Below are 23,779 nucleotides of genomic sequence, written 5' to 3'. Positions count from 1 at the left end.
TGTGGGTTAATCTTATGAAAATATGTTACTTTCATTTGGTTTAACATTTCATTAGAAACTGTGGGTTAATCTTAAGAAAACATGTTACTTTCATTCAGTTTAACATTTCATTAAAAACTGTGGATTAATTTTATGAAAATTAGTTACTTTCATTCGGTTTAACATTTCATTAGAAACTGTGGATTAATCTTATGAAACATGTTACTTTCATTCAGTTTAACATTTCATTAGAAACTGTACGTTAATGTTATGAAACTGGAACATGTTCTGATCTCTCTTCAGAATTATTGTAACATGCCATTAGTAATTTCAATAAATTACTTACATGGAGCGGTGAAAGGCTACCTGTGAATGCATTGATGTGCATGAGTATAATCAGAAGCACTTCAAATATAATGAAGTATACTTACCATCTGTCTAATTGATTTATATTACTAACTTACAATGTGCTTGAAGGGTTACGGAACAATTCCGAACTTGGACAGACCTGGGATCTCGGAGTAAATAAATAAATAGATGGTAAAACACTAAACATAATATTACGGACATGTAATCAGAGTAATTAAGTAATAAATTATTTCAGTAAAAAAGCGCTGTATGTATCAAATTCACTGAAACGAAAAATCATTCTTGCTGGTAAATATTTCTTACGGAGACAGAAATTGGAACCGCCAGAAGAAATGAAATCGTGGGGAATTATAAAGACCATTAAGTCGTTCTATTGCGAGAAGCAGAACAAACGAACTAATAAATTATTCGTTAAGGGATGCATCGGGGAAAAATACAGGAAAAGAGGATGTAGAAGGAAAAAATAAATAATATAAATAAAACCTGTTAGAGATATGACTTAGAGCCGTTGTTCCTTTTGTATAAAAATATGAAATATGTTCATGTTATATCAAAATATAAAATTCCTCGTAACAAATTAATAATATAATCTAAAATAAACTAGTATCGTAAATAAGTTCCATTTATAACAACGTAAGTGTTACCTTACTGAAAGTACTAGAAGGTTTTCATTAAACATTTGACCAATCACAGCATCCGAATGTGCGAGAAATCACAGTTCCCAAGAATTGCCCTGAATTCGGAATTCCCCCGTAGTACAATGTGTTGTGAGCAATTTCACCAGCTTCTTTCGCAGTATTAAGATGATATTGAAATTGAATTTTTAAAAGGAATTATGAAATTTACTTCAGGAAAATAATATTAATACAGATTTTACAATGTTCGTAAAAAGATTTATTTTAAATCCAAAATTAGTGCAATTTCGCTTATCTTTATAGTAATGATTAATGCTAATTATTGTTAATTTAAATAACACACAATTAAAAGAGACGATTTTTATTGGTGTACATATTATATTCATAGTTAGACCTAATGTAACATATTGCAATTGTATGGTTTTGTAATTGTTTCATCTCATTGTTTCATGTAAGTACATTATTATCATTATTAGTATTATGATTATGATGATTATGATTATGATTATTAATATTATTATTATTATTACAGTACTCTAACACACATAGCAAGGAGACTATTATTTTCGTCAAAATGAAGAATAATTTTGTTCATAAGCTTTCCTAATTTGCAAATTTTAAAATCAAATATATTTTTACAAAAACACATTCAGAAATAAACCTACATTTAATAGAAAACAGTATGTTTTACGTTAAGTCATTAGTACGAACGCAGTTCTAAGTAAAACTGTCTTGTTTTCACAATTCTACGATAGTATCTTTCCTGGAGAAATTTTTCCGTAATTGTTAAATATTATTATTACAGACGTGGATAAATTATTAGACTAAAACGTTTTCTTGGAAACATAATATAATTCGTCATATCAACTATCAGTATAATGCACAGAATCTCTATTGTTGTAAATATGATTGTTTACATCTTCTGGTATATTTTTTCAATGTTAAGTGTATTTTTTTTCAGGCTATGTTGGTACTACTGGTGCTTTAATTATATACTGCAGAAGATATTCTCCCACGGCCTGCAAGAAGACCGGACATGAACGAAATTGAAAACTGTGATCTATACTAAAGAAGAAAGTGAACAAAATGAGGCTTACAACAAAACACGGACTAATTTAAGCACTGTTGATATCTGGCTAAATTATGCTGATATTCAAAGATATGGTTTCCAGCATCCCTGACAAAATGAACGTGTTAATAAAGAATAAAGGAATGTTCACAAAATACTAGTAACTGTAAGAATCAATTTTCTGTTCACTATATCTCTGCAAAATACATTTTTGTTCATTATATCTACCGATAAATACATAGAATTAATTTAGTCTAATAATTTGTCCACGTCTGTATTATTATTATTATTATTATTATTATTATTATTATTATTATATTAATATATTATTGTTATATTAGCTGTGAGCAGTATGGGATGAAGATAAATGCAAACAAGACAAAGATCATGGTCATAAAAAGAAAAATATAGAAGGTAAACTTGCGAATACTAAATGAGGCAATAGAGCAAGTGGACAGCTTCAAATACTTGGGGTGTACTACCAGGGCATTCGATAAGTAATGGCAACAATGCTGTAAATCAGTGCTCCTTGCAGTGACCATTGAAATCTTGTGCTACGTAATAAAGCAGCGATTGTTTCATAAATTTGCAATATTGAAAGTCTCGAAGTAGCTATAGTTTGTAAATGCAGTGGCTGTTTCTGATTTGTAGTAAACAATACAGGCCTAAAGGTGTGAATAGAGGTGCATCAAAAAAGTCCAAGTTGCAAGAGAAAACATGCAACTCAGTGCTTTAGAGCATTACAAGAAGCCTGTGGGAGAGAAGTCCTAGCATACTGAACTATTGCAAGTTGGGTGGAAGCGAGGCATTTGCTTTCAATCAAGAGTTGACATCCGAAGAGCTTGAGATTGATCAGTGAGAGAGATATCCAGAAATGCTGCTGCAGATGGAGTCCACCATCTTCCAAGAATTTGACAACGTATTGTTGACATGGTTGGAGACTCTATTTGAAGTGTGTAATGTCAAAAATAACTTACATAAATTTAGTGTGAAACAGTAACTATGTCGCCATTACTTTTTGAATGCCCTAGTATAAGCAGTAACATGAGCTGCTGCCAGGACGTCAAAAGGAAAAGTTATATGTGTGCAATGTAGCATTGTAAGGGGCAGAAACATGGATATTACAACGAAGTGAAGAGAAGCGACTAGAAGCATTTGAAATGTGGATATGGAGAAGGATGAAGCGTGTGAAATGAACAGATGGAATAAGAAACGAAGCTGTGTTGGAAACAGTGGGTGAAGAAAGAATAATGCTGAAACTGATCAGGAAGAGAAAAAGGAATTGGTTGGGTTACTGACTGAGAAGAAATTGCCTACTGAAGGATGTACTGGAAGGAACGGTGAACAGGATAAGAGTTCGGGCTAGAAGAAGATATCAGATGACAGACGACATTAAGACATATGGATCATATGCGGAGACTAACAGGAAGGCAGAAAATAGGAAAGACTGGAGAAAGCTGGGTTTGCAGTAAAAGATCTGTCGTTGGGCAGAACACTATGAATTTATTATTAGCATCACTATTATTATTATTATTATTATTATTATTATTATTATTATTATTATTATTATTATTATTAAAAACTTAAGATAATGGATTTTTAATCCGATATATTGGCTTTAGTTTGTATTGATCTTATCGGAATGCCATTAACACTCCAGACCATTTAAAAACTTTTGGAAGGGAATTACAATTTAACATAAATTTGTGACAACAATAAAATAAACAGAGTTAGAAATAATTATTAATTCTTTCGCATACGTATTTAGAAATTGAATGAACATCGTGTCTAGGTTTTATTTACAATGTAAATTTTAAAGGAAATTTCAGGAATAGGTATGCTGTATTTTGAAATGGCATACAACTTTTTCAATATTTTCTGTAATTGATTCAGCCTCACGCTGAACATTTATGTACCAAGTGTGCCGCAAGAAGCAAGTTATTTTTTAATAGAGGGACCAATGGCTGGCTTATGTGAGGGCGGCAATGAACCTCCGGGTTCCTTAAAAGCCAATAAGTAAGTAAGTAAGTAAGTAAGTAAATAAGTAAGTAAGTACCTAAGTAAGTAAGTAAGGCTTTTTGTACTGCGAAAATGTTTGAATTTTTGCGGAAACGAGGCAGATATCAGAAAATGTCTATTTTCTATAAGTACATAAAATTTTCGTCAGTTTTTATCATAAATGTTTTGAAATATATACATGAAAATTTTAAATTAATCTGAGAATCCTACATAAAAAATTTATTTACTTCAGAGATAACTGCACCCGCCTCTTCCGAACGCAATGTATCAGATCAAAATTTCCTTAGTCGCTTTGGATATATTTTCCTTCACGTTCATATTTAATTGTTTTGCTGTATACTTTAAAAATTTGACAAATTGACGCGTTGTGTGATTCTTTCGAAGATTTGTGAACGAATTTTAAACTCCTAGTTATGTGGTCTGTATGAGAGTGAGAGAAACGAAAGATATTCTCTGCTTTCCTGATCAGTATCGAACTCAGATCCGCTGAAGTTTTAGTTGGATATGCTGTTATTCGATCAACAACGGAGAACATATACTTTTTTATTTTAGAAATTAAATATAATACTTTCTCAAACTTGTTCTTTGAAAATGTTTTTTGTTTAAACATCTCTTTGGGGGAAATTTTGAAATTATTCTCTTCTCTTCTGGTCAGTTTTACTACGAGTACAATTTGCCTTAATAATTTATTTGTAAACTCTGAACTAAAACGGATGTTTTACAAGTAGGCTATCATGCTTCAAGGTAACATTTAAATAATTATGAAAACAAAATATTGTTAAACGAAAATGTCATACTGTTTTTCCCTAAACTCCTCTGAATTCAGTTACATCCGCTACTGTAGCTATTTCATTTTCATTAAATTGTGTACTTTCAGTGAATATACATTTGTTTGAGTGATATTAATAAATGTGAAGCAAAGCTGGTGAAAATGTTTCTCCAACACCCTGTATATAGCCTACTACGCTAAGGTGCATGTAGCATATATGAGAGACTTACTGAGGTCAGCAATTCGCAAAGTTTGTTGGCACACTCGCCACAAATCTGCATTACACTATGTCCCTCCAATTCAAACTCGGTCTCGTTCTGGTGAATGACCTGACAGGAAAACAAAAGACAGCTGTCACGGCCTCCTGATGCATGTGATTGATCGGTCCATCTAATGACTGTGACGCCCCGATTAAAATATTAATCACTTCCGCCCCACACACCGAATTGTGTCATACGCTTACACTGTGTTGACATTCCAATCAAATGTAAATAAGGAACGTCCAAGTAATCGTGCAACTGTTGGTAAATGGTATTATTTAACGACGCTTTTCAAATACAGAGGTTATTCAGAAACTATGAAACGATGATACAGCGGTAATGAGGCATAGTGGAAATGCAGATTCAGATGTCCAGATGACAGTTATAAAACGTAAAAATAAGTAAGTAGGAGTCAGGCCAGAAAAAGTGCTAGGGAGAAGAGAAGAGAAGAGAAGAGAAGAGAAGAGAAGAGAAGAGAAGAGAAGAGAAGAGAAGAGAAGAGAAGAGAAGAGAAGAGAAGAGAAGAGAAGAGAAGAGAAGAGAAGAGAAGAGAAGAGAAGAGAAGAGAAGAGAAGAGAAGAGAAGAGAAGAGAAGAGAAGAGAAGAGAAGAGAAGAGAAGAGAAGAGAAGAGAAGAGAAGAGAAGAGAAGAGAAGAGAAGAGAAGAGAAGAGAAGAGAAGAGAAGAGAAGAGAAGAGAAGAGAAGAGAAGAGAAGAGAAGAGAAGAGAAGAGAAAACAAAATAAGGGAGTAAAGTATACTAGAGAAGAGAGAATTGGAAGGAAAGGGGAGTGAAATGGAGGAAGGGGAAGAAATCGGAAGAGTAGACGAGTGGAAATGAGAGGCGTGAAAGAGAAGAGAAGAGAAGAGAAGAGAAGAGAAGAGAAGAGAAGAGAAGAGAAGAGAAGAGAAGAGAAGAGAGGGAAAGAGAAGCGAGGAGAAGAGAACAGAGGAGAGGGAAAGAGAGGAGAGTAGAGAAAAGAAAATAAGAGAGTAAAGTATACTAGAGAAGAGAGAATTGGAAGGAAATGGGAGTGAAATGGAGGAAGGGGAAGAAAACGGAAGAGTAGACGAGTGGAAATGAGAGGCGTGAAAGAGAAGAGAAGAGAAGAGAAGAGAAGAGAAGAGAAGAGAAGAGAAGAGAAGAGAAGAGAAGAGGAGTGGAATGACGGAAGGAGAAGAGAAGGGAAGAGTAGAAGAGTGGAAATGAGAGGCGTGAAGAAGAGAAGAGAAGAGAAGAGAAGAGAAGAGAAGAGAAGAGAAGAGAAGAGAAGAGAAGAGAAGAGAAGAGGAAGAGAAGGGAAGAGTAGAAGAGTGGAAATGAGAGGCGTGAAGAAGAGAAGAGAAGAGAAGAGAAGAGAAGAGAAGAGAAGAGAAGAGAAGAGAAGAGAAGAGAGGGAAAGAGAAGCGAGGAGAAGAGAACAGAGGAGAGGGAAAGAGAGGAGAGCAGAGAAAAGAAAATAAGAGAGTAAAGTATACTAGAGAAGAGAGAATTGGAAGGAAATGGGAGTGAAATGGAGGAAGGGGAAGAAAACGGAAGAGTAGACGAGTGGAAATGAGAGGCGTGAAAGAGAAGAGAAGAGAAGAGAAGAGAAGAGAAGAGAAGAGAAGAGAAGAGAAGAGAAGAGAAGAGAAGAGAAGAGAAGAGAAGAGAAGAGAAGAGAGAATTGGAGGGGAGGGAAGGGGAGTGAAATGGACGGAAGAGAAGAGAAGAGAAGAGAAGAGAAGAGAAGAGAAGAGAAGAGAAGAGAAGAGAAGAGAAGAGAAGAGAAGAGAAGAGAAGAGAAGAGAAGAGAATATTATTTTCTTAACATTTTGGACTATAGAAACTATTAGGAAATGATATTGCAATAATGAGCAGTAGTGGAATGGTAGATCAAGAAGGAAATAAACACATTTTTAAATGTTAGAACTACTAAACCAGAAGAAAGGAGAAGAAGAAAAATAAGAAATTGGAAGAATAAGAATAATTTCTTAAATCCGATTCAATTGTATGTTCAACTATGTAAGCAAGTTTTAATCCTGGTTGAGTGTAAGAGAAGGCCATGCGGGCTTAACTCTGACAGGTTAAATAAAGCTATTATAATAATAATTATTATTATTATTATTATTATTATTATTATAATTACAAGAATAATAAAGGAAAAAAGTGAGAAATTAGATGCAGAAAAGAGAAGACGAGAGAAAAAGTGAAAATGTAAAAAAGGGAAAAATACTTAAGACCTATATTTCATTAAACTCCATTGAAAACTATAGCAAGGCGTCGGTAACCTATGGCACACATACCAAGAGTGGCACGTGGAACGATGTTCAATGGCATGCTGAGTGAAATGTAATGCAATAATTATAATCTCTTAAAAAATAGAATTTTGAGTAAAAAGAAACATTGAATTTTTAAAACTATTTCTGTATTTGCATCCCTTCAAAACTAAAGTTACGTTATTGAACATTCTAGGAACTAAGAGAAGTCTGATGCAAACTCACTGGGTATGAAGCAACAGTGACTGGCCTTCACGGATTTCTACGAATTTTCGTCCTACTCTTCTCCTCTCTCCCAAGCGCCCCTCTAGAGTTTTCTGAGCTGTGAGCTGTCGCATGTTCAAGGCAGTGGAACGTTACACAAAAGTTTGTATTGCCATCAAGTAATACGATGTTGTTGAAATGACTAAAATGATATACGCTTGTTTCAAGACTTCTGGATAAACTCACCTGGATTCATACAACAAAAGAATCGTCCTGTTTGTGCCTTATGTTGTGAAACTGTCATTTAGTGTGCCGTGCGTCAATTAAACAAATATCAAACCATGTTTAAAAATTCGAAAAAACAAGTGAAGTCATAAAAAGAGTTGTTTCTGGCTACAAAAACAAACTACTATTTTTATTCAAGTAATTAGAATATAAATAGAACTCAATTAAATAGATCATTACAGACATATGATATGAACATTTCTACAAAAAAAAAGTAATGACTATGCACGGAAAATTCCAATTAAGAGCAAAAATAGTAATTAATTCAGAGATAAAAGAACAAGTTCACGGATTTAAATATCCTGGTTGTACTATTTCTTAGATTTAAAAAACGCATATGACTCGGTTAAGAGAGAGATTTTATATGATATTCTTATTGAATTTGGTATTCCCAGGAAACTAGTTCGATTAATTAAAATGTGTCTCACTGAAACGTACGTATAGGCCAGTTTCTGTCAGATGCGTTTCCAATTCATTAAGGGCTAAAGCAGGGAGATGCACTATCACCTTTACTTTTTAACTTTGCTCTAGAATATGCCATTAGGAAAGTCCAGGATAACAGAGAGGGTTTGGAATTGAACGGGTTACATCAGCTGCTTATCTATGCGGATGACGTGAATATGTTAGGAGAAAATCCACAAACGATTCGGGAAAATACGGAAATTTTACTTGAAGCAAGTAAAGAGATAGGTTTGGAAGTAAATCCCGAAAAGACAAAGTATATGACCATATCTCGTGACGAGAATATTCTACGAAATAGAAATTTAAAAATTGGAAATTTATCCTTTGAAGAGGTGGAAAAATTCAAATACCTAGGAGCAACAGTAACAAATATAAATGACACTCGGGGAGAAATTAAACACAGAACAAATATAGGAAATGCGTGTTATTATTCGGTTGAGAAGCTTTTGTCATCTAGTTTGCAGTCAAAAAATCTTAAAGTTAGAATTTATAAAACAGTTATATTACCGGTTGTTCTTTATGGTTGTGAAACTTGGACTCTCACTTTGAGAGAGGAACATAGGTTAAGGGTGTTTGAGAATAAGGTGCTTAGGAAAATATTTGGGGCTGAGAGGGATGAAGTTACAGGAGAATGGAGAAAGTTACACAACACAGAACTGCACGCATTGTATTCTTCACCTGACATAATTAGGAACATTAAATCCAGACGTTTGAGATGGGCAGGACATGTAGCACGTATGGGCGAATCCAGAAATGCATATAGAGTGTTAATTGAGAGGCCGGAGGGAAAAAGACCTTTGGGGAGGCCGAGAAGTAGATGGGAGAATAATATTAAAATGGATTTGAGGGATGTGGGATATGATGATAGAGACTGGATTAATCTTGCTCAGGATAGGGACCAATGGCGGGCTTATGTGTGGGTGGCAACGAACCTCCGAGTTCCTTAAAAGCCAGTAAGTAAGTAGGGTTGTACTATTTCTACATACACACACTTAATGCTGATCTAGAAGATAATACCCAGAAATACAATACATTAAATGGATGTATAAATAAATATGTCGGAAACAACATCAGACAGGATATAAAAATCAAAATGCATAACATTTTATCTAAACCGGCTTTATATTACGGAAGAGGAACATGGGTGATGAGACAACAAGATAAAAGAATATTACTATTATGTACCAAAGTATATATGAAGACATTATTAGAAAAACACCCTTGTCAAAATTGCTATTTTTTAGGAGAGCAATAAAAAATAATAGAATAACACATGTCAGCTATTCCCGTTCAAGTGGTGTTTTATCCTTGTGTCTGCTGCACTTGACGTGGGCCGTTTTTGGAGTTTATAAACATTTAAAATAGTAGAAAATGTGTCCTTAACTCAATTTCATTAAAAATGACTAGGGCTGGTTTTGTAATAATGTCATCATATAATATTTACGTGCAGGAATTCTACGTTCTATCCATTTTTCACCATGAGATAAAAGAATGACAGAACATCAGAAATGAGATTTTTAAGATACTCTGGGAGTCACATTAAGGGACAGAATGAGAAAGACGAACTTAATACAAAAAAATTTTGTGTAAGAAATTCAGTCGTATTGGCAGCAATGATATATGCACGTACAAAAGATGCCCCTCGAGCCACTTCCAAGGCATATTTATATAAACCTCAAGGCAAACGAGATATTGGACGGTCACAAATGAAATGGACTTCACAATTCCATTGGTCTCGGAACGGGAAATACCCATCCTTGATAGAAAGAAGAAGAAGTAATTAGAACCAAAAAAAAAAAGCTACCGGTACCGAATGTAGTTAAAAAGTAGCTCAGCGTGTGGCTTCGAAGGCCAAAACTTTCACAGATGGACAATACCTCAAGGAAACTTCTTTAATAGTGCTGAAATTTTGTTTAGTGACTTGCCAAATAAAGAAACAATACTCTCCCGGATTCGAGAAATATCTCTTCCTGCGAGATAAATCGAGAACGCATAACTGATGCAGCTCAAAAAGTGCCGGTAAAACAGAAAACTTAAATTTTTCAAAACATAATTATAATACTTGTTCCTATTCCTATTAAAATATTGAATATATAAAATCGCTATTTACTGCATTGGAAAGACGTTAATACAAGATCAAGCCACTATGTCTGAACGGTGACTGTGTCTGAATGTGTCATGATTTAGTTTGGCACTCTGAATGACTTTGAAGCGTTACTTCGGCATGGCACTACAAAAAGTTTGTTGATGCAAGATATCACTATCCAACATGAAATTTACCTCCGTGAAAATAATACATGTTTCTAATCAATTTTCACGCGTAGATTCTGAAAACAATTCTTAAAATGTCACATCACGTCACAATTTTTACATACGTATTTTAGATATCCTACACCGAAAACGAGTTCGCGTGCCACCTGGTAACACGCGTGTCATATGTTGGCAACCCCTGTCCTACACGATTACTTAGTTACTTAAAATTTTTCAGGGATTTGGTGCTGATTAACTTCCATAAAAATCACAATAAATTTAAATTTGATCCTCATGAATACTGTACGAGACACAACTACAGTTTCTTTCTAAACACCCTCACAAATGCCACACAACTGCTGGATTAGAACACAGTAGAAATTTTGGATCCAGAATATATAATGCATTAATTAGAGCTTACTCTGAACTAAGTACTTAACACACTTCGTCTTCGTCTTCGTCTTCGTCTTCATCTTCAAGGTTTAGACCTTTCGGCCTGTTCCGCCTCCATTAAAATTGATCTCTCCAACATTTTACTGGTCTTCCTAATGATCTTCCTAATGGATTATAATTCATGGCTGCTCTCGTTATACTTGTTGTTGGCATTCTATTTACATGTTCTTTCCGATTATGTTGATATTCTTTAATTCTTTAATAAGTTTAATTATACTATCTACTTTTTAATCCTTTTCTAATATCTTCATTTCTTTTTTTGTCCAATAGTGTATAACCCGCAACATATCTAAGACATTTCATTTCACCTGCTTCAGTTCTTCTTTCTTCGTTTTTCTTTAGAACTCAAGATTCGCAGCCGTATAGAAGGGACGGAACTGCCATTACTTTGTAATATTTGATTAATGTTTCCTTTCTCACTTTCTTTCCCAGTGTTCTACGTATTGTTCCACAGAAATAATTGAATTTATTTAATTTTTCCTCGATTTCACATTTTTCCCATATGTTATTGAACAACCTAAGTATGTAAAAGTGTTGATTTGTTCTATTATTTTGTTCTCTATAACCAATTTCACTCTTATTGGTTGAGATCCAATAAATGCCATCGCTTTTGTTTTATTGGTCGATATTTTCATATTAAAACTTGATGCAATTCGATCTAATTTGAAGACTTTAGAAAACAAATTAGATTAATTATTCAATTGTTCTGTATTTTTTAACGTAATTCAGTTAAAATTGATACTGTAATTCTCATGTGCTTTTGTATTTTCTATACTTGTGTATATTATTACATGTTGTATGTATTTTATTATTTATTAATATTATTGTACTCAATGAACTCTCTTCAATTTTGTAAAATATTTTCTTTAACTGAACCTAACTGTGCCCGAGCACAAGCTTCTGCTCTTTCGGGCTGCAACGCCTAATATAGCTCAAATCTAATATACTAAATAAATAAATCTGAAAATATGAAGAAAAGAATGATGGATGTCATTTGGAATGCATTTTGCAGGAGAAGCAAGTGAAAGTTTGAAATGCTTAGCGCTCAAAGCTTAACTGTGATTTTCCGATCGTTACTGAACAATGACTATCAGTGTTAATGCCATATAACTCTGTATGTACATTCTATATATCTTAAGCTATGCATTGACAGTCTTGGTTCATTTTCGACAAGAAAGTGACGTCCATCATTCTTACAGTGGACTCTTCATATATTGTGCAATGTGCGTATTGAGTTTTTTTTATTTTTATTTTTTTAATTTTAGTAGGTTATTTTACGACACTTTATCAACATCTGAGGTTATTTAGCGTCTGAATGAGACGAAGGTGATAATGCCGGTGGAATGAGTCCGGGGTCCAACACCGAAAGTTACCCAGCATTTACTCATAGTGGGTTGGGGGAAAACCCCGGAAAAAACCTCAACCAGGTAACTTGCCCCGACCGGGAACCAAACCCGGGCCACCTGGGCGTATTGAGAAAATACGTGTTATCATTCATTTATAGTTTTCTGCCCAAGGACAGGCCCTTCACTGCAAACTCAGCATTCTCCAACCTTTCCTGTTTTCTGCCTTCCTCTTTGTCTTCGCATAATATGATCCATATATCTTAATATCGTCTATAACCGAAATATTCTGCCCCGAACTCTTCTCTAGTTCACCATTCCTTCCAGTGCATCCTTCAGTAGGCAGTTTCTTCTCAGCCAGTGACCCAATCAATTCCTTTTCCTCTTCCTGATCAGTGTCAACATCATTCTTTTTCACCCACAGCGTCATTTCTTATTCTGTCTGTCCATTTCACAAGCTTCATTCTTCTCCATATCCACATTTCAAATGCTTACAGTCGCTTCTCTTCACTTCGTCGTAATGTCCATGTTTCTTCCCCATACAATGCCACACTCCACATAAAGCACTTCACTAGTCTCTTCCTTACTTCTTTTTCCAGAGGTCAGCAGAAGATGCTCCTTTTTCTGTTAAAAGCTTCCTTGACCATTGATATTCTCCTTTTGACTTCCTGGCAGCAGCTCTTGTTACTACTTATAGTACACCCGAAGTATTTGAAGCTGTCCACTTACTCTACTGCCTCATTTAGAATTCGCACGTTTATCTTCCTTATTTTTCTTCCGATAACCATGGTCTTCGTCTTATTTGCATTTATCTTCATCCCATACTGCTCACATCTGTCATTTAGCTCCAGTAACATATCCTTTAGTATCATCTCTTCTGCTAACAGAACCATATCATCAGCAAATCTTATGCACGTTACACATTATTCTTCTTCCTCCTACTATCACCCTAACTGTTTGCAGAAAATAATAGTTTGTTAAATCTTCAGATCCTTCTATAATCGAACTCAATCCGTGTTTATTTTCTGATGACCCCATTTTGGAATTAAATATTTGTTATATTGGAGTTATAAGCTACCTGGCTAGACACTGTTTATACATTTAGTGAAGAGTAAAAAATGGAGCGCTTCCAATGCTTCTGGCCTAGTAGCTTGAATCAATGTAATTTGCATGATATTACTCACAACCCAGATAAGTAGCAGACGAGCTTATATACAACAAAGAGGAGCTTAAGGCTTGATATCGATCCCGGAAACACGGAAGTGGGTCTTCCCGGGTCATCCAACTGACCCAACAACAGTTTCCACACACAAATGTAAACTGCGGTAGGTAAGACGTTCTTTTACTCTCACTTGCTGGTCGATACACGAAAGTATTTGCAGTTCTTTACCTAATCTCTTTTATATATAGGGACATCACTTTATTTTTACTTCAATTTTTATTGTATCTGAGTTTTTTTATGCACTTCACTCCCACCCCTTCTACTAATGAAGTTCAACCGTCATCCACACAGATCCAAGAGCGCATATACAGTCACAGTAGCCTTACGGTCATAGTAAACAGTACGTTCCAGAAATATGTTCGCGTTTTCCAGTGACGAAAGAGCTTTCAATATTGAATCATTTTCTCACAGATACTGTCGTCCATTTGCCTACGTCGCATCCTGGTGTCCCCTACCATCTTCTCTTCGCCCCTCCGTAAATGCTAGTGGCTGGGCTGTCTTAGCTCTTTTCTGGGAACATTAATTTCTGTTAGGAATTGGACGTCTACGTAACTGTTTAAAATAACTTAAATAAAAGGGTCTCGTTAAGTAATTAACTGTGATGTGATTTCCCCCCTTTCTATGACCCTGCGACATAACCACTTGGACGGACAGTAGATAGCATGTCTGAGTAATTTTATCTTTTCGGATAGGGCAGAAGTGAAGATTGAATTTACAGTAAGTAAGGTACTCTTTCATAGAGTAGGTACAGAATTATTTCAATATGAGTTACTAGTACGAAGGACGAAACTGGTAATTGGAATTAGGTAATAGTCTATAGAACTGAAGCCTGTATCGAAATGAACTCCCACCATTTTCAAAAATGTGTTTAAATATCCATATTATATTTTAAAGTGAAATTTTCAGATATGTTTGTTTAGTAGCCTTACAGGTATTGAAACAATGTTTTCGTAAATCTGTTATATCGTAAATACGCAATATTGAAGATAATGTATTGAGAATTTTGAAAATGTTCGTATGGAAAATGTTTGTAAGGAAATTAATTAACGAAGCAACTACTGTTACATCATAAACAAAAGATATGTGCCCATGTGTTGTAAAAACGTCAGCACTATAGCTTCAGCAGATTTCGAGAAAGTAATGTAATATTCTGATGATAGGAATTTGCGCATCAATATCACCTTAAAAGTATAATGCGATAAGAGTTTTGTTATGGCATATTAGTTACAGGTAAAACATATACCTAGGTAATTTTACTTTATACTATAATATTGTTTTAATTAGTTAATTGATTACTCTTATAAGGCTAAAGATACCATCAATATCAATTCCAACTTATCATGTCATACTCAATCTCTTTCTTTGGGATATCACTTTCTTTATGAATGATGTGTTTCATTTACTTAGTACAGTATAATTGTACTACTATGGAATTTATGTGAATATTCCTTCATAATTCTTTATTATGTTATTAACGTTTAAAACACAACTGCAATATTAAGAAATTGGTGTTAGTACTTTTGTGTTACAGACAATAAATAAAATATCAAAAAGAAAGAAGTCGTATAAAAATAACGACATCAAATTTCACGTTCCGTTTGAAGTTTGTGCATCACTGTTTTCTTAATCCAACAGGCCGCTTGTTCATATACAGGGACATCATTTTATTTTTACTAATATTTCTAATATTAACCTGCCTATACCTTTGAATTAACGGTCGAGGATCGGAAACACTGTTTGTTACTCCTTCCACGATCTGAGTTTGATGACACTAGCGTAAAATAAAAACAAATCACTTTACTAGGTATAGGAGGGAAGAAAAGTAGTACATCTATTTACGTAAACTAGTAAATATTACGATTTTGATTTTTATAATTTTCGTTCGGTTTCTATTTACTCTAAATATAGAACAGTATTAACAGTAAGTGTGTTTTTATTCATTAACTGAAATATCCAGTCGGACGTATTCATTACGAAATGTATAGTATACTGTATACAGCACATTAACATACAATATGGAGAGTGCATTTAAATTGAAAAATAATCAAAACCTGGACATTTAAACAAACTGTTGAAAATGGTAACTGTTCATTTCGATACAGGTTTCAATTCTTCTGTGCATATTATCGAAGACGTTTTAAGCATATCTTCGGAAATAGAATGCATTGTTTCTTGAATGTAATTCTTTAATTCTTCTGTTGTTGTAGGATGTTTAGGAAACATAACTGTTTTACAATAACCCCAAAATAAATAACGCAAAGCACTCAAATCAGAAGACATGGGGAGCCATAATCATGCTCATGTTGAAATAGTTCTCTACCTACTCAATAACAAAGTACCTTACGTACTGTAAATTCAATCTTCACTTCTGTCCTATTCGCACAGATAAATTTACTGAGATATGCTATCTATTGTCCGTCCAAGTGGTTATGTCGCAGGGTTATGTCACGTGACAGTTGCTTAACGAGGCCCTTTTATTTAAATTATTTTAAATATGCTTGTATAATATTACGTAGCCATTAGTCTTTATAGAGAGGCCAGTAGGGATGGGTGAGAGAAATCGGGATGCGACGTAACCAAACGACGTAACAATACCTGTGCGAAAATACCCATGATTCAATAATGAATGCTCCTTCTTCACTGGAAAATGCGACCATATTTCTGGAACGTACTATACTCTCTCACTCAGTACTGTATAGGACTATTATGATCGAACGTCTCTGATTGCATATGCGGCCTTGGTTCTGTGTGAGGACGGGTGGAAGTTTATTAATAGAAGGGGTGTGAGGGAAGTACATTCAAAAACTCAGGTACAATAAAAATTGAAGTAAAAATAAAATGATGTCCCTGAACATAATCCTTTCTCCTTCCATATCTAGCGCTTGATGCCCGCGCACGACGTCAAGGTCATAAAAATGCGCTTGCTTTGACATCACTGCCGTAATGGAACCAATAAAGACATTATTTTTAGTTAATTTTATTATCAGTGGAAGAGTGAAAAAATAATGCTGCATTTTATAGGGGTGCGAGTGTTTGGATAGCAATAAGAAGAAGTGACACCGCCCATAGTGTGCAGGTACATCGCCAAAGTTTTTCAACATAGCATTCCTGCCAGGAGTGGATCAGGACAGCACGTTTGCACATCTCCTTTTTATGTTAGGTTAGGTTCTTTTCAAACTGAAATGACGAGTGAAACGTACAGTTAAAATTACTCTAACCTAACCTAACCTAACTTTTTATGTTAAGTTAGGTTAGGTTAGGTTAGGTTAGGTTAGGCTAGGTTAGAGTAATTTTAACTGTACGCTTCACTCGTCATTTCAGTTTGAAAAGAACCTAACCTAACATAAAAAGGAGATGTGCAAACGTGCTGTCCTGATCCACTCGTTTCCTGCCCACTGACTACAGTTGGTAAAAAAAGTATTCATACACTACGTTCTGCCTTGTTGGTGTCTATAATTTGTCTTTCAGCATTATGGCATTCAATAGATTTGTATAAGGATCTTATGGCTGTATATTACACACAAACATATTCTAGTAACTGGAACACATTAGTTAATAACGGAATAAAATGCATATTCGTTGGCAAAGAAAGTATTCATACGCTTCCAATGTTTGTAACCATTTGACTGTTACACACTCTTCAGAGAGTGGCAACAAGCGAAGGTCGACTCCAGTAGTGTTCTTAGATGAGACTGTTTAGTTTACGTCTGACAGCGGTACAATATGGGTCGTAAATCACAAGAATTGAGTGCCGCCTGCAAAGACCACATAGTTTCATTATTTAAACAAGGATAGTTTCATTATTTAAACAAGGATAGTTTCATTATTTAAACAAGGATTCAGCTATCGGAAGATAGGGAAGCTGGTTAAACGATCTCATGCGACTGTCCAGTAGTATTAAAAAGTTCAAGACTGGATCGACCGATAATGCAAGGAGACAGGGAAGACCAAGAGTCATTTCGCAACTAGAATCTCACCAACTGGTTCGTGAAGCCTCAAAAAACCCTACAATTAGTGCTGCTGAACTAGTGCAACATCTTGCTTCAACTTCCGGGAAGATTGTTACACCTCAAACTATCCGGAATCGTCTCCATGAAGCAGGCTATAAAGGCAGAGCAGCAAGAAAGAAGCCTTTTATAAGTGAGATAAACCGACAAAAGAGGTTGGAATTTGCTAAGAAATATATAAACATGGAACAAGACTTCTGGCAGACTATTTTATTTTCGGACGAAAGTAAATTTAAAATTGTTGGATCTCATGGTCGATAGTTCGTTTGGAGAAGATCAAATACAGAACTGGAAAGCAAAAATGTACTACAACAGTGAAGCACGGAGGAGGCCATATCATGGTATGGGGCTGCAGGAGTTGGTGAACTGGAAGTAATTGAAGGTAACATGAATGCTGCGGGCTACATCAAAGAGCTCCGAGGTAATTCGTCTAAGAGTGTTGTGGAATCGGGCATACAAGACACCTATTTATTTCAACAAGACAACGACCCAAAGCATACAGCAAGAATAACGCGCGAGTGGCTGTTGTACAACGCCCGAAAATTATTTCTCACGCCACCTCAATCTCCGGACGTCAACCCTATTGAAAATTTATGGGCCCATTTGGAAAACAAAATCCGAAAGTTAAAGTGTTCCTCCAAAACTCAACTGGTAGAAAATTTGAGAAAATGCTGGTCTGAAATTACACCAGACTTCACGAACAAGCTTGTTGAATCATGCCAAGGAGACTCCAGGCCATTATAAATGCAAAAGGTCTGCATACCAAATGTTAATTGTGTTTGTGTACAGTAGAAAGTCTCATTTGTGTTGTGTATGAATACTTTTTGTTGCCCCAAGAATGATTTTTTTCCATATTGTAATACTTATTGTGTTTTAAAGGTTTCCTTTTTTTCAGAAATGAATAGTTGTTTCGTTTAGTTCTAAATAATGCAAAAATAAAGTTCTCTGTCAATAAATTCAACAAAAAATCAAATAAAACATGGTGTATGAATACTTTTTTTTTTACCAACTGTACGTTGAGAAACTGACTCACCCCTCATCACCCGTAGGCTATTCAATGTTCGCGCATAACACCGGCCAAGCTATCTAAACAAAACAGCAGAACCTAAATGCCACACTACAGCTGGATTAAGACACAGTAGGAATTATGGACCAAGACTATATAATTCAGTATTGAAAAATAATCCAGACCTAAGCAATCTACATATTCTTAAGTTTAAAAATAAAGTGAAAATGTTTGTATGATATTTGATAAATTTTATTATAACTTTTTTTAAGTGTTACTAGCATTATATGGTACTAATTTTTGTTGTATTTATCTGATGCATGTACCCTATAAGATAAAACATTGTAATAAATATAAACAGATCATTTTCTTAATTTTATTAATAACAGTGTATATCTCCAATAAATGATTCCTTAGCATCGCCACAGATACACTTGATTGTACTTGTCACTATATCTTGTCCCTAGAAAGTTATTGAAATTTATATTTTCCCCGCCATTCATAAAATATTTTGATATGATACCTCTTGCACAAAAGGAGAGATCTATAACTGAAACTCGATTAATATATTTCAGTATTATTTGTATTTATCCTGGTAATAATGAACAGTCTGACTCGTAACATTTTGTTTTTTCAGCATTAACTTCCCATGATTTTACGAGAAGATTGGAAGAGAACGGCAGTTACGTAGACTTTCAGCTCCCCACTACTACCATTAATGCACAACACAATGTCAATACGGCGGTTGCTGTCGTCTGCGATACAACGAACTTTTCTGTTGATTTTCGAGTTTGGCATTTTTTCCGGTTATTATATGCTTATTTAAGTTGTGTTAATTCTCGCTAGTGGTTTTATATTTTATTTTATCCGTCTTAGTATTTATTTTATTATTGTAAATATTTTTGTTTTATCACTATTATTATTATTATTATTATTATTATTATTATTATTATTATTATTATTAATGAATTATTTTGTATTACAATCTTTGTATCATTTCTGTCACTATTATTCTATTATTATTATTATTATTATTATTATTATTATTATTATTATTATTATTATTTATATCATCAGCATTATTATTTGAACCCTGTAAAATTTATGTAGACTACTGGACTGTACCCGAGCACGAGCATTATGCTCATTTCGGGTAGGGGAGACTGTTGTACCTTTAAACACTTTTCATATTTTATTTTTTTTTAATTTTGGGAAATGAAATTTTTAAATGAAAAAATGCTTCATATAATTATTTAAGATTCTTTTACGACTTACTATATGTATTTTCCTGTTTCACAGATCTATTAAGGATGGAAAAAATAAAATGAAGGGATATGTAATGTGTTCAAAGGTACAACAGGTTCATGTACCTTGGAACATACCCTCTTTCAAGTTGGAACACGTGGAATACAGGTGGGAATATAGCTGCAAAAACTGACGATCATATTTAAAATGTATTAGCCATCATAAACCAGAGCAGTCTTCTCTGATTGAGATTTTATTTCCTGGAGGAGCAATAACTGCTTCAGCAGCTTTCTTCAAGGCATCCGGATCAATTGAATGCCTCTTTAATTCCAGTCTTACTTCGTGACATGATCTTAAAATAAAATAAAAACAAAAATCGATAGTATCGTGTACTTTGGAACATGTTCCATGGTACAAGACGTTTTGTGTTCAAAGGTACAAGAGGGTGCACGTTTAAACAAATATGGCTCCCAAAACTAGAGATTCGAATAAATCATGGAAATTAAAATATGTTATTACTGATCAGATGACAGGGAACACACTGTACTTGAAAGATATTAACAAATACAATCTCGTTTTGTGTTAGAAAACATATATCAATGAACGAAATGTTTACTTTTGGTACTAAAAAAACTTATTTTGTCCACGGAACTCACACTTTGCAGTAAATCAAACAAACTACGACCAGAGCTACTTAGCGGCTTTCTCTACAATCTACTTCAGTTTGAGTCCTCTAGGTAGTAGCAAAAAATAAACAACAAAAATGTCCAAAGGTACACTATGCTAAAGGTACAACAGTCTCCCCTATCTATTCACATGTATTCAATTCAAATGTAAATTGTAAATAAATTTGAAATTTGAAATTTGAATTTGAGATTTGAATTCGTTTAAATAAGGGGATAATATTTTGCATGAAATCTGTTTGTAATATAAAACGAATATTTATTTCTCTGCCCCACAAATTTCACTGCTAAATAAATGAAATACGTCATGCCAACACTGTTATTGAACGCGGACGGTTTGTTTGGTTCTGTTACATGGCGTCATGGTTAATGATTGAGTTCCAACCTACGCCGAATCGAATGTATCTATCATTCATGGTTCTGGTGGGAAGAGGATGCAAGCAGGGTTGTCAATATCGGTCAAATTGGAGAGCAGAAGTTAAACGAGCAAGAGGTTATGAATGGATGCCAAGATTCATAAATTCGCAATTCATAACATGGTTAACCAGTCTACTCCAAAATTTTCTCTTAGGGGAGAGTCGGGTAGTATCGGACAGTGCGTTTCTTTCATCTACAACCATATGGTAGTACCTGAATGACATAGTTACGTTTCTCTATGCGACATCATAGAAACGTAACCATGTCAATCAGGTACTATCATCATGTGGTAGATGAAAGAAACTCACTGTCCGATATTACCCGATGCCGATACTACCCGACTCTCCCCTATGTATTTCTTACGGCCGATTGTATAAACCATTTAATCTTAGACCAGAGGTTAAATTGATCCTCATTCTAGCTGAACTTGGAATTTTGTGTTGTATAAAGTCTAATCTGAGATTAATTTGCTCAAACTAATGTCAACTTTGACTGAAGAAATTTCTCCGATTAAGTTAGATGATCCAAGTTCAGTTATTTCTTTTCTGTCTGAAATATACGAGTGGCAGACTGTGCAAATAGAATACCATTATTATTAATATATATGGTAGATACATTTATATACATATATATATTTTTTTTTTTCAATTTCTTGCCTTAATACTGTATACAAACATTCTTATATTTTATAAGGCTTTATCGTGTTCAGCAGTATCAAATAACATAACCTATGATTATATTATGTTTATAATAACCATTAATTATTCATGGATATGATAGCTAGATTCATAAATTTTCAATTAACTGTACTAGTATGAAAATTGTCGTTTTATAAAGCTTTATTATGTTTAGCAGTATCAAACACCATAACATGATAACAATTTGGAGAACGATCAATCTTCTTCTTATTGTCCGCCATTATTTACAGTGCACAAAACAAACCAGTGTCTCCAACAGAGTGTACGGAAAGTCGCCAAAAAGGAGTTGGAAAGTCGCTAGATTTCTTATTATCAACAAAGAAAGATTAAATTTTGTCACTATGGGGTGTTAAAAAGTCGCTAAATCCCTATTTAAGCAACATAAAAGTTAAAAGAAATTGTCGTCGAAAAAGAGTTAAAGTCGCTAAATTGGCTACACTGAACAAACCTGTACAACATGGCCCGCGTATCACATACTTCACCTGTTTATGCGATGTTGCCAAGTCGTTTTCATGTGAACTTAGATTGCATTTGAACCTAGGTAATTTGATCGCAGAAAAGTTTTATACAATAGAAGAAGTGTCTGAACTCGATTCACTTTTCGATCTTCGATCAAAGTTGATCTTTGGTCGGGGAGTTTTATACAATTGGGCCTTAGAGTTTCTCATACAAGATTCAGTAATGTTAACCACTTTACAGTTCTATTATTTCTGAGTTCTTCACAGTAATAACAATAACAGGAATATAAGCAATGGCAGTATAACAATGGCAGGTCAAGTCGAAATACTCTGAGGCCCAATTGTATAAAACTCCCTAACTAAAGATCAATTTTGATCGAAGATCGGAAAGTGAACCGAGTTCAGACACTTCTTCTATTGTATAAAACTTTTCTGCGATCAAATTATCCTGGTTCAAATGCAATTTAAGTTCATGTGAAAAGGATTTGGCAACATCGCATAAACAGGTGAAGTATGTGATGCGTGGATCATGTTGTACAGGTTTGTACAGTGTTGCCAATCTAGCGACTTTAACTCCTTTTCAACGACAATTTCTTTTAACTTTTATATTGCTTAAATAGGGATTTAACGACCTTTTTAGGACCCCATAGTGACAAAATTTAATATTTCTTTGTTGATAATGAGAAATCTAGCAACTTTCCAGCTACTTTTTGGCGACTTTGGCGACTTTCAGCTTGTTTTGCTATTAGATCTATGCAAAAGATAGTAAATATCAATACCTTGAAAACAATATACTTGCATACTTCCACTCGGTAATGAGTTCTGGAATAATATTCTAGGGAAATTGCACAGATAGTAACAATATATTTCTATTACAAAAAAGAGTAGGGAATCGTATAGGACTATTTAAAAAAAAATACAAATAATGCTCATGGCTTGTCAGTATATCTTTTCATTAATAATCTTCCTCGTATGTAATCGTGAAAACTTTGTAACTAATTCAACAGTTCATAGCATAAATAAATGTCAAAAAATGACTTTCATACTCCATCGGCAAGTCTATAATGCTATCAAAAAGGAATGTGTTATATGGCAGTAGAAATTTTTAATAGCCTCCCTATCGATATAAAAAATGAAACTCAAAACATAAAATTATTTAGGGCCAAATTAAAGAAGTACCTAATTTCTTACGCCTTCTATTCTGTAGGTGAATTCATGACATTCAATAACACTTCATGAAATTGATACTAAAACTATGTGTTGTACTAGTAGACTGTATTGTAAATCTCGTCTGTATATATTTCATCTAGACTGTGACTATAAATTAAGATTTTATAATAGTATTAAGTTTTTTGATTTGTTCCATATTCTAGCTGTAAGCAATGTATGAATACCATGGAATGTTAATAAATAGAATACAATACACTCTGTTGGAGACACTGGTTTGTTTTGTGCATTGTAAATAATGACGGACAATAAGAAGGTTGACTGTTCTTCAAATTGTTATCACGTTATGGTGTTTGATACTGCTAAACATAATAAAACTTTAGAAAACGACAATTTTCGTTTAGTAATACGTTAATTGAAAATTTATGAATGTACCTATCATATCCATTAATAATTCATGGTTGTTATAAACATAATATAATTATAGGTTATGTTATTTCATACTGCTGAACACGATAGAGA

At 34.2% G+C, this 23,779-nt stretch overlaps 1 protein-coding gene across 7 annotated transcripts in view; it reads right to left on the bottom strand.

Moving 5' to 3' along the window:
* LOC138700302 (uncharacterized) overlaps window positions 1-23,779 on the bottom strand; it is a 507,020-nt gene that overhangs the window by 423,074 nt on the left and 60,167 nt on the right. The window lies entirely within an intron of this gene.

This window comes from Periplaneta americana, chromosome 5 (genome assembly GCF_040183065.1).
Source record: "Periplaneta americana isolate PAMFEO1 chromosome 5, P.americana_PAMFEO1_priV1, whole genome shotgun sequence".
Taxonomy (NCBI): Eukaryota; Metazoa; Arthropoda; class Insecta; order Blattodea; family Blattidae; genus Periplaneta; species Periplaneta americana.
This window is presented reverse-complemented; position numbering and strand designations above follow the sequence as displayed.